Source organism: Lepisosteus platostomus, chromosome 5 (genome assembly GCF_059453375.1).
Source record: "Lepisosteus platostomus isolate fLepPlt1 chromosome 5, fLepPlt1.hap1, whole genome shotgun sequence".
NCBI classification, from domain to species: domain Eukaryota; kingdom Metazoa; phylum Chordata; class Actinopteri; order Semionotiformes; family Lepisosteidae; genus Lepisosteus; species Lepisosteus platostomus.
The window spans coordinates 46,960,763-46,972,837 of NC_142615.1; positions in this window are offsets into that span (position 1 = coordinate 46,960,763).

The window sequence follows — 12,075 nt, forward strand, 5'->3', positions numbered from 1 at the left end:
TCCTTTGTCCCAGCCTGAGGAACAGACAGTGAGCCTGTCTCTCAATAAAAATAATACAGAGTGTGATCCCCTGTCCCAGCCAGAGGAACAGACAGTGAGCCTGTCTCTCAATAATAATAATATAGTGTGTGACTTCCTGTCCCAGCCTGAAGAACAGTGAGCCTGTCAATCAATAATAATAATACAATATGTGATGTCCTGTCTCAGCCTGTGGAACAGAGAGTAAGCCTGTCTCTCAATAATAATAATAATACAGTGTGTGATCTCCTGTCCCAGCCTGGGGAACAGTGAGCCAGACTCTCAGTAATAATAATAATACAGTGTAATCTACTGTCCCAGCATGAGGAACAGTGAGCCTGTCTCTCAATAATAATAATACAGTATGTGACCAACTGTCCCAGACTGAGGAAAAGACAGTGAGTCTGTCTCTCAATAATAATAATATAATATATGACCTCCTGTCCCAGCCTGGGGAACATACAGTGAGCCTGTCTCACTATAATAATATTATAATATATGACCTCCTGTCCCAGCCTGGGGAACATACAGTGAGCCTGTCTCTCTATAATAATAATATAATATATGACCTCCTGTCCCAGCCTGGGGAACATACAGTGAGCCTGTCTCACTATAATAATAATACAGTGTGTGATCTCCTGTCCCAGCCTGAGGAACAGACAGTGAGCCTGTCTCTCAATAATAATAATACAGTGTGTGATCTCCTGTCCCAGCCTGAGGAACAATGAGCCTGTCAAACAATAATAATACAGTATGTGATGTCCTGTCTCAGCCTGAGGAACAGAGAGTAAGCCTGTCTCTCAATAATAATAATTCAGTGTGTGATCTCCTGTCCCAGCCTGAGGAACAAACAGTGAGCCTGTCTTAAAATAATAATAATACAGTGTGGTATCTCCTGTCCCAGCCTGGGGAACAGTGTGCCAGACTCTCAATAATATTAATAATAATAATACAGTGTGATCTACTGTCCCAACCTGAGGAACAGACAGTGAGGCTGTCTCAATAATAATACAGTGTGTGACCACCTGTCCCAGACTGAGGAAAAGACAGTGAGTCTGTCTCTAAATAATAATAATACAGTGTGGGATCTCCTGTCCCAGCCTGGGGAACATTGAGCCAGACTCTCAATAATAATAATAATACAGTGTGATCTACTGTCCCAGCCTGAGGAACAGACAGTGAGTTTGTCTCTCAATAATAATACAGTGTTATCTCCTCTCCCAGCCTGGGGAACAGACAGTGAGCCTGTCTCTCAATAATAATAATACAGTGTAAGCTCCTGACCCAGCCTGGGGAAAATACAGTGAGTCTGTCTCTCTATAATAATAATTCAGTGTGGGATCTCCTGTCCAACTCTGAGGAACAGACAGTGAGCCTGTCTCTAAATAATAATAATACAGTGTGTGATCCTCTGTCCCAGCCTGAGGAACAGACAGTGAGACTGTCTCTCAATAATAATAATACTGTGTGAGCTCCTGACCCAGCCTGGGGAAAATACAGTGAGCCTGTCTCTAAATAATAATAATACAGTGTGTGATCCTCTGTCCCAGCCTGAGGAACAGAGAGTAAGCCTGTCTCTCAATAATAATAATTCAGTGTGGGATCTCCTGTCCCAGCCTGAGGAACAAACAGTGAGCTTGTCTCGAAATAATAATAATACAGTGTGGGATCTCCTGTCCCAGCCTGGGGAACAGTGAGCCAGACTCTCAATAATAATAATAATACAGTGTGATGTACTGTCCCAGCCTGAGGAACAGACAGTGAGCCTGTCTCTCGATAATAATAATACAGTGTGTGTTCTCCTGTCCCAGCCTGGGGAACAGTGAGCCAGACTCTCAATAATAATAATAATACAGTGTGATCTACTGTCACAGCCTGAGGAACAGACAGTGAGACTATCTCTCAATAATAATAATATTGTGTGAGCTCCTGACCCAGCCTGGGGAACATACAGTGAGCCTGTCTCTCTATAATAATAATTCAGTGTGTGATCTCCTGTCCCAGCCTGAGGAACAGTTAGCCTGTCAATCAATAATAATGCAGTATGTGATGTCCTCTCTCAGCTTGAGGAACAGAGAGTAAGCCTGTCTCTCAATAATAATAATTCAGTGTGGGATCTCCTGTCCCAGCCTGAGAAACAAACAGTGAGCCTGTCTCGAAATAATAATAATACAGTGTGGGATCTCCTGTCCCAGCCTGGGGAACAGTGAGCCAGACTCTCAGTAATATTAATAATAATAACACAGTGAGATCTACTGTCCCAGCCTGATGTACAGACAGTGAGCCTGTCTCTCAATAATAATATAGTGTGTGACCTCCTGTCCCAGACTGAGGAAAAGACTGAGGAAAAGACTGAGTCTATCTCTAAATAATAATAATACAGTGTGGGATCTCCTGTCCCAACCTCGGGAACAGTGAGCCAGACTCTCAATAATAATAATACAGTGTGATCTACTGTCCCAACCTGAGGAACAGACAGTGAGCCTGTCTCTCAATAATAATAATACAGTGTGTGATCTCCTGTCCCAGCCTGAGGAACAGACAGTGAACCTCTCTCTCAGTAATAATAATACAGTGTGTGATCTACTGTCCCAGCCCAAACGAAGACACAGTGAGCCTGTCTCTCAATAATAATAATACAGTGTGTGATCTCCTGTTCCAGTCTGGGAAACAGAAAGTGAGCCTGTCTCTCAGTAATAATAATATAGTGTGTGATCCACTGTCCCAGCCTGAGGAACAGACAGTGAACCTGTCTCTCAATAATAATAATACAGTGTGTGATCTCCTGTCCCAGCCTGAGGAACAGACAGTGAGCCTGTCTCTCAATAATAATAATACAGTGTGTGATCTCCTGTCCCAGCCTGAGGAACAGACAGTGAGCCTGTCTCTCAATAATAATAATACAGTGTGTGATCTCCTGTCCCAGCCTGAGGAACAGTGAGCAGTCCTAATAGTTACCGCTTTCCTGATTTAGCTCAGCAGCTTTTATTTCGCCTGAAGCGCAAGCAACTTGTGAGAACAGGTTGGGTTTGCTGTGCTCAACTGGCTCGGCGTCTTCGTGTCGTAGCGCCGCAATGGTGTGTTTTCCTTCCTTCTCTTTTCAGCCCGGAAGAAACATTTTACTTGTTCCTTTTGTAGCCGACGCATGCCGACGCATGTGTTGTGTTGTGGATTTTCCCCTTCTTGAATTTGTACTCCTCCTCCCTCTCTCTTCCTATCTTTACCTCTCCCTCTCTCTACCTCTCCCTCTCTCCCTAACCCCCTCTCTCTCCACCACTCTCCCTCTCCCTCGCCCTCCACCTCTCTCCCTCTCTCTACCTCTTTACCTCTCCCTACCCCTCTCTGCTCTCTCTCTCTCACTCTGGAGTTTATTTTCCAGACAGAAATCCAGCTCCGTCCCTGCTGTGGAAGATTGGTGATGCAGGATGAGAGCCCCTAACCGAGAGCACTGCAGCGGCAGGTTCTGTGGTCTGTTTCAAATCCGCCCGCGATGAGACACCGAGGAGAAATGAAGAGCCCCAGTTGCGCTAGAAAATCACCCAGAAAGAGACTTTCAATGTAGGAAAAATAAGTCGTTAGTAACAGACATAATATGTTTGTTTTATTTTTTTAATCGCTGCGATGTGTGACTAAGCTCATACGACTAAGCGTTGCCCCCTTTGTCTAGATCTGGTAACCTGCTCATCGCTGGTGGGCCAGATCGTGTCCCCCGTCACTATACTGGGGCAATAGGACCCACACAGACCGCAGGGTGAGCACCCCCTGCTGGCCCCACAGAGAGGGAGAGGTAGAGGTAGGGAGAGAGGTAGGGAGGGGAAAAGTGAGAGGTAGGGAGAGAGGTAGAGAGAGGGAGAGGTAGAGGTAGCGAGAGAGAGGAGGAGTACAAATTCAAGCAGAGGCCTGAGTGGAGCACTGTCGTATGGCCCTGACATCAATCCCTCAACTCTCTGCATAAAGCAGTGTCTTATGGCCATGACATCCCACCCCCACCACTCTCAGTGGAAAGCACTGTCGTATAACCATGACATCCCACCTCCACCGTTCTCTACGTAAAGAAATGTCGTATGGCCCTGACACCCACCCCTCCACTCTCTGCGTAAAGCAGTATCGTCAGGCCCTGACATCCCACCCCCGCCACTCTCTACGTAAAGAAGTGTCGTATGGCCCTGACACCCACCCCCCCCCACTCTCTGCGTAAAGCACTGTCATATGGCCCTGACACCCACCCCTCCACTCTCTGCGTTAAGCTGTGTTGTCAGGTCCTAACATCCCATCCCCTCCACTCTCTATGTAAAGCATTGTCGTATGACCCTGACATCACTCCACCAGCACTCTCTGTGTAAAGTACTTTCGTCAGCTTCTGACATCCCACCCCACCACTCTCTGCGTAAAGCAGTGTCGTATGGTCCTGACACCAATCTCTCCACTCTCTGCATAAAACAGTGTCTTATGGCGCTGACATCCCAACCCCACCGCTTTCTGTGTAAAGCCCAGGTTTTTGTTTGTTGTGTTTGTGCTTGTGTACTTTTTTGTTTTAAGTCTCCGGAGCTTTACTCGACCCCCCTTCCTCCACCCAATAAAGGTTAATACCCCGGAGGAGGGGGTAGCTCTCAGCCGTGGACTCCCGGAGGTTTCCTTTCAGTTAAATGAGGTTTTTACTCCCCCCAGTGCTGGGCAGCTCATGTATTTGTATGGGCGTCGGGAGCCGCCCATGAAGGGGGGGGTACTGTCACGCCCTCTGCAGCCAGAGGGCGCTCCTTCTCTGTCCTCTCCCTAGTTTCCGGTCTGCTGTCCTTCCTGTCCCTCTCTTTCCCTTGGGCTATATATTTCTGGGTCTTGCACTCTGTCCTCGCTCAGCATTGACGTTCGGATGTCCTGAGACCCGCCTAGCACCAGGGCGCCCCACGTCCGCTCCCTGAGGGCATAGGTTTCTATACGGCATTCCTGAACTCTTTGCACTAATGAGCCCGGGCCTTTTTCCCGTCTCGCCGCTACGTATATGGGTCTTTTTCCGCTCTCCTGCTCCCCACGGTTAGTCCCTTTGGATGTCCGTGACACTGCCAGCAGAGATGAAACTATGTTGTGTTAAGATTGTATCGCACAGTAGGAGTAGGAGGATCTCATTTAGAATAGTGCATATAATGTTGGTGCCTCTTCTTCTCAATTTAGGGTAGTTTCCACTTTCATGGTTCATTCCGAAGAAATCAGATGGGTTGACTTTGATCTATGTTCAAGACTCAAGAGATTCTGTCAGTGTAGAACACTACCCTTCAGACTAAAGATACTCAGCTCCTTCAGACCTGTCAGTGTGGGACACTCCCTTCAGACTAAAGAGACTCGGTTCCTCCAGCCTGTCAGTGTGGGACACTCCCTTCAGACTAAAGAGACTCAGCTCCTTCAGCCTGTCAGTGTGGGACACTCCCTTCAGACTAAAGAGACTCAGTTCCTTCAGACTAAAGACTTCTTTCAGCCTGTCAGTGTACCTTTGATGGAAAGGGTGCCAGTCTGTCAAAGGATGCTAACCACTGTACCAGAACTGTGCCACCATCTGACTTCTGAACAGTGTAAACTAATTTTCTGAAATAATCTGCTGAAACTTTGTTGCGCCACCTTCTTTGTTGACAGTGTTTTGTCTTTGTCGTATTGGTTTTGCTGGACCTTGGCCATAAGAAAACAAATTTATCCCCCCACCCCAATAGATATAAATTCAAACCTGATTTGCCAGGGATTAAAATTTAAATGAGTCCAAAGTAAAGCAGAGAGACTGATTTGCCTAGGCACCTGGCACGGGGTGGGGGGAGGAGTCCGATTTGAATATTGTCCCTGCAGAGAATCAATTAGATAGGGCCTAGCTAAGCCCAAATGGTTTCCTTGGGGACCGCAGCTAGGTGATCCGAGGGCTGTACAGTCCTGGTAACAGTCCGCGTCTACGCAGCATCCCGGGACGTCGGAGACACTCCCCGCATCCAGAGGGGAGAAGAAGGGTGAGTGGTGACTAAATTAGAGAGTAAAAAAATATCGAGGAGCAAAGTTTCAGAAAAAGTGCAAAGTTTCAGAAACGCTGTGTAATGAGTGACTTATTAGGAAATCCCGATGTTACTGTTTCGAGGTGTGGAAGAAGATTTTGAGGATTATAGGGAAATTTCAGGACATTTTAAAGATTATCAATGTCCAAACCTGTGAGAAATGTAAGCTTTGTTCGTTTGAGAGTCTGGGAACTTTTAAGCGGGTAGGTTTTTTTTTAAGTACCAAGCGAACCGACAGGGCTCAAAAAGAGCGTTTATTTCACTTTAAGCTCGCAATGTGACCTGTTTTGAAGAGGGAGTGGTTGGTTGTTTTATTGGAGTAAGTGGCGACTCCAAAGCCAGGCTCTGCCTTAAGTGAAACTGTACCGGTCAAGCGATGTTGACCCAGCGAGAACCTGATGAGAAAGATGAAAAACGATCAGCTTCTCCTTTATTTTCATGACATCACCTTGCTTTAAGTAACTGCTTATCCAGTTAAAAACAAATCGGTGTCTCTGTGGCTCAGGCTCTGTGCCTGTGGCTGGAAGGGTTTGCCGGTTCAAGTCCCGTGGCTGGCAGAGGAATCCTACTCTGTTGGGCCCCTGAGCAAGACCCTGAACCCCAGCTGCTCCAAGGGTGTCGTATAAATGGCTGACCCTGCGCTCTGACCCCCAGCTTCTCTCTCCCTGCCTGTGTGTCTCATGGAGAGCAAGCTGGGGTCTGTGAAAAGACAAATTCCTAATGCAAGAAATTGAATATGGCTAATAAAAGTGATCTGATCTTACCAATTCAAGGCCACAGGACCTATTCTGGCAAGCAAAGGGCACTAGGCGGGCTACACTCTGGACAGGACGCCACTCCATCCCAGGTCTTGGTAAATTGATCATGTATTATGTCTTTATTATATTATATTATATTATATATTATATTATATAGTATGTGTTGTGTTTGTCCGGCAAAGCCAAGTTCCCATCTGGGCCACTAAAGTCTGGAACCTAATTGGAAACTACATCTAAATGAAAATCGAAGAAATCTGAAAGGACCTCTTAAGTGTTTCTCTGATTGCAGATTCACCGACCCACAGTGATGGCTAAGAAGATATGCCTCACCTTAATCGTCTCAGGTTAGTGAGTCCTTTTTTCATTTGTGTGGACTAACCCTGAACCTCTGTTTGGAAAGATGATGTTGCTTTACTGCACAGTATTCAAGTTCAAGTTCAAGTTCATTGTCACTATACTCATATACAGGTATATGGTATAACGAAATGCTATTTAGCGAGCTCTCAGACGATACGTAGTACAAAAAAACAACAAATCAATTGTATAATAAAAGAAAGACAGAGACAACAGGCAGTGTGCAAAAACAACAACAGGCAGTGTGCAAAACAACAAAAGGTAACAGGTAATGTGCAAAACAACATCAGATGTACAAAAACATGCATCAACAGAATGAAATAAAAGGATAGAAATTATGGGGAGTGAGCTTTTTGACATGTAAGGTAGAGGTAGATTTTCAATGTGTGTTTGAGTTTTTGGTAAGAAAGAAGGCACTGTGAGGTTCAGATCATAGGTGAGAGGTGAGGTGAGAGTGAGAGAGGCTGGGAGTTTAATAGTTTGATAGTGCAGGGGTAAAAACTGTTTCTGAGTCTGGTAGCCTGGGGCCAAATGCTCCGGTACAGTTTTCCAGATGGTAGAGGGTCATACAGTCTGTAGCTGGGGTCTGTGGGGGTCTTTGATGATGCTTAGAGCTTTCCTCAGGCACCATCTGTCATCAATGTCCTGTATAGATGGGAGGGCAGCCCCAGTATGTGAACAGAACTGTGTCACCAGCTCTCTGTAACTATCTGAAACACAACGACGGTTACTTATCGACAGATACTTTATTGATCCCGTGAGGGGAAATTGCAGTGCGACAGCAGCACAGTCATCACAGCAACAGTGTAATGAAATGATACAACAATACAAAAACACAATCCAATCAGTCCAGTCAGTGAGAAGTGCGCTAAGAAGAGTCGCTCACAGTCCAGAATATACAAAGAGCAAGCCAGAACAGTACACAAAAAAGTTGTATTGCACAATATAAATATATTGTCCCTGGCATGTATTGCACAAAAAACAGTTGTAAACGGGGAAAAAAAAAACAGAGGGAAGCAGAGAGTTTACTGTTTAGTCCAAAACCAGGTCAGTGTCAGTGCTGCTCCTGCCCAGACACACAGTGGATGAGTGGTACAGTCTGATGGCAGAAGGCACGAATGACCACCTGTAGCACCCCCTGTCCCACCGCGGGTGGATCAGCCTGTCGCTGAATGTGCTCTTCATTCTCCCAAGCATGTCTTAGAGGGAAAGATGGGAGATGTCCATGATGGCCTGTAAGGTTTTTCCTGGGGCGCACGATCGACCTTTTCGGAGTTCTCCAGTAAAGAGGCAAAGAAATATGTGTGCAGCTTCATTCAAATACACCGTTTGCTCCTGCCTACTTGTTAATTTTATTTAGAATTGGTCACAAATTTATATAGTGTCATAGGGAAAAAAAAAACAGTGAACGGTTATAGACAATTTGCCAAGGTTAATTTATGGCTGGTTTTAAAAAAATGATTATATACAGTATATGTATTGTAATCTCCTCATGTGGGCTTTTTCTCTCCTTTCCAAAATGGACCGGCAGAGATGGAAGATGAAAAGACCTCTGAACTTCGGTGTTGAAAGGGCTGGAGCTTACAATCAGTCCCAATACAGTCAGTCCAGGGGTCTGTGTCCCCGGTCCAGTTAGTCCAGGCGGTCTGTGACCTCTGGTCCAGTCAGTCAAGGAGGTCCGTGACCCCGGTCCAATTAGTCCAGGGATCTGTGACTCTGGTCCAGTTAGTTCAGGGGTCTGTGTCCCCGGTCCAGTCAGTCCAGGGGTCTGTGACTCTGTTCCAGTTAGTCTAGGAGTCTGTGTCTCTGGTCCAGTCAGTCCAGGGGTCTGTGACTCTGTTTCAGTTAGTCTAGGAGTCTGTGTCTCTGGTCCAGTCAGTCCAGGGGTCTGTGACTCTGGTCCAGTCATTCCAGGGATCTGTGCCACCAGTCCAGTTAGTCCAGGGCTCTATGACTCTGGTCCAGTCAGTGCAGGGCTCTCTGATCCTGACCCAGGGAGAGCTCAGGTCTAGTAAATCTTACAGGTCACCCTGAATCGCCAGTTTTATTGATGTTTGCTCCCAATGATCCCTTAGTTACTTTATTGAACAGACCACCTGTTTAATCGATCATAGTCCAGGTGATCCAGGCCTTTATTAATTGATCAAAGCACTGTTATTTACTCCTGGTCCTGGAGTGTGACAGGTAAATTTATGAGTGAGAGCCTTATAACAGTGCCAATTGAGTCTAATTGCATTTAGAGTGTATTCAAACCATTAAGAGTCCAGGAAAGGACATCAATATGCCCTTTGATTATTTGCAGGCTCCCTTTAAAACCCACTGGGAAAGGTTCAAGATGCTTCTAAATCTGGAGGTCTCAGTCCTGGTCCAAATCCAGGTATTAAGAGCCTAGGATGGAATAAAGATTAAAAGATACAAAAGCCCTCCAGGCTCAGAAATCAAATCAAATCAAATCAAAGTTTATTTATCAGATGCACAACAAAATGGCATGCAGCAGCAGTAGTTGCTGGCAATGAATTGTCTTTTTCTGCGAGCTCACAAAAACCACAAGAATCACAGAAATCACAAAATTCACAAAATCACAAAATTGAGGTTACATTTTTTTAAATGGAATAAAACTCAATATGAGTAGAGCTGCTATGTGTCCATGGTGTATGCAATATATACAAGTAGTGCAGTTATGCTGAATACAGTGAAAACTGTGTGTCCATGTAGCCATTACAGGTGATTTGCTAAAGGAGCTGCAGGTTGGCTATTTAGCAGTCTAAACCAGTCTACTTAACTGGTTCCATTCTTCACCCCTCTGCTCTTCTTAATACCATCTTCCACGGTCTCCTCTATTGTTATTGTTGTATTGTTGTAATTATAATTGTGTCCTGTCTTGTGAAATTTTCTTATTTATTGTTGTAGTCTTCTTATTGTTATTGTCATCCTGTAAAGCACTTTGAGAAGCCACCTTTAAAGGCGCTATATAAAATAAAGTTTATTATTATTATTATTATTATAAAGTCTCAACAGTGAATAACAGTCTTATAGTCTCAAAAGTGAATATCAGAGCTCTGGGGCCAGGATTGGCCCTTCATTCCATGTTATCTTCATATTTCCACAGCCTTTCCTTTACTTATGTGCTTTGTGAGGAGACTGTTCAAGACTTTTTTCTGTTGGGGACACAGTCTCTTTCTGCAGGATCAAGATGGCTAAAGTCTCATAAGCACTTGGCTCACCAATGACTGGAGTGGTTGCACCCTGGATTCAGTTCTGCTGTCTGCTGTCTGGAGTTGGTATGTGCCTCCAGTTCATGTGTGTTTCTTATAGGTTTGCCCCGGTTTCTTCCCATAGTCCAAAGCCATGCTGGTGGGTTAATTGGCTTCTGGGAAAATTGGCCCTGGTGTGAGTGTGGGCATATCTGTGCCCTGCAATAGGCTGGTGTCCCTGTGTTAACATAGTCATTCATCTGTCCTGCCTTGTGCCTGTGGCTTATGGCTCGCTCACATTGTTTCGAGGATGCAAACGACGCATCAGCATAAACACCTGTCTTTTCCCCGAGTATCCTCCCTGAGTTTTGCATTGAAAGTTTGTTTTTCCTGCCGGCACGCCAGAACCCCACACTTAGACATGATCTGTCAGGTGTTTTTGATTTAAATCATTTGAATTTCATTTGCTGCCCGCTTCTCGGCCTCCGCTAATCCCGCTGTATCACCTGCGATCGTCTGCAGTCTGGACTGGTCCGCTCATCTGGATCTGAGCAAAGTACAGAAATGACCAGGGGGCCGATTGCTCATCAAAGAACCTGTGGCCACCAGCCTACCAACTCGGAGGTTGTACCTCCTTAGATAGATACTTTATTGATCCCGTGAGGGAAAGTGCAGCGCAACAGCAGCTTTACACAGACAACACAGCCACAGTGTAACGAATGATACAATAATAATAAAAATAATAATACAATACATACAATACAATCAGTACAGTGAGGGGTGCACTAAGAGTTACTCACAGTCCGGACACACAAAGAACAAACTAGAACAGAACAGTACGCAGAAAAATCGTATCACACATATGAAAATAAATATAGATCTAAATATAGATATAGATATAAATATAAATGTATTGCACGGGTCCCTGGCATATATTGCACAAAAAACGGTTGTAAACGGGAAAAGAAAAGAAGAGGACAGATGTAGCAGTAGATGTGTAGATGCGTTCAGTCCAGAAACAGGTCACTGTCAATGTTGCCTCTGCCCAGACGCAAGGTGGATGCGTTGTACAGTCTTATGGCAGAAGGCAAGAATGACCTCCTGTAGCGCTCCCTGTCGCACCGTGGATGAATCAGTCTATTGCTGAACATGCTCTTCATTTCTACAAGCCTGTCATAGAGGGGATGGGAGATGTTGTGCATGATGGCCTCTAGTTTGGACACCATTCTCCTCTCAGCTACTACCTCCAAGGGGTCCAGGTCAGACCCAATGACAGAGCTTGCTCTCCTGATGAGCTTGTTCTGCCTTTTAGAATCCACAGCTCTAATCCCAGGGCCCAAGCATACCACTGCGTAGAAAATGGCGCTAGCCACCACCGACTGATAGAACAAATGTAGCATCTTACTACATACATTGAAGGACCTGAGCCTCCTCAAGAAGTAAAGCCGGCTCTGTCCCTTCTTATAGATGGCCTCGATGTTCTTAGACCATTCCAGTCTATCGTCGATGTGCACTCCCAGGTACTTGTACGAGTCCACCATCTCCACGCCACTCCCATGGATGTAGATAGGAGTAGGTTTGACCTTTTTCCTCCTGAAATCTACCACCAGTTCCTTTGTCTTTGTTACATTTAGTTCCAAGTGGTTCAACCCGAAGTTCAAAGTCCGAAGTATAGAGAGTGAAGAGGAATGGAGAAAGAACTGTCCCTTGAGGTGCCCCTGTGTT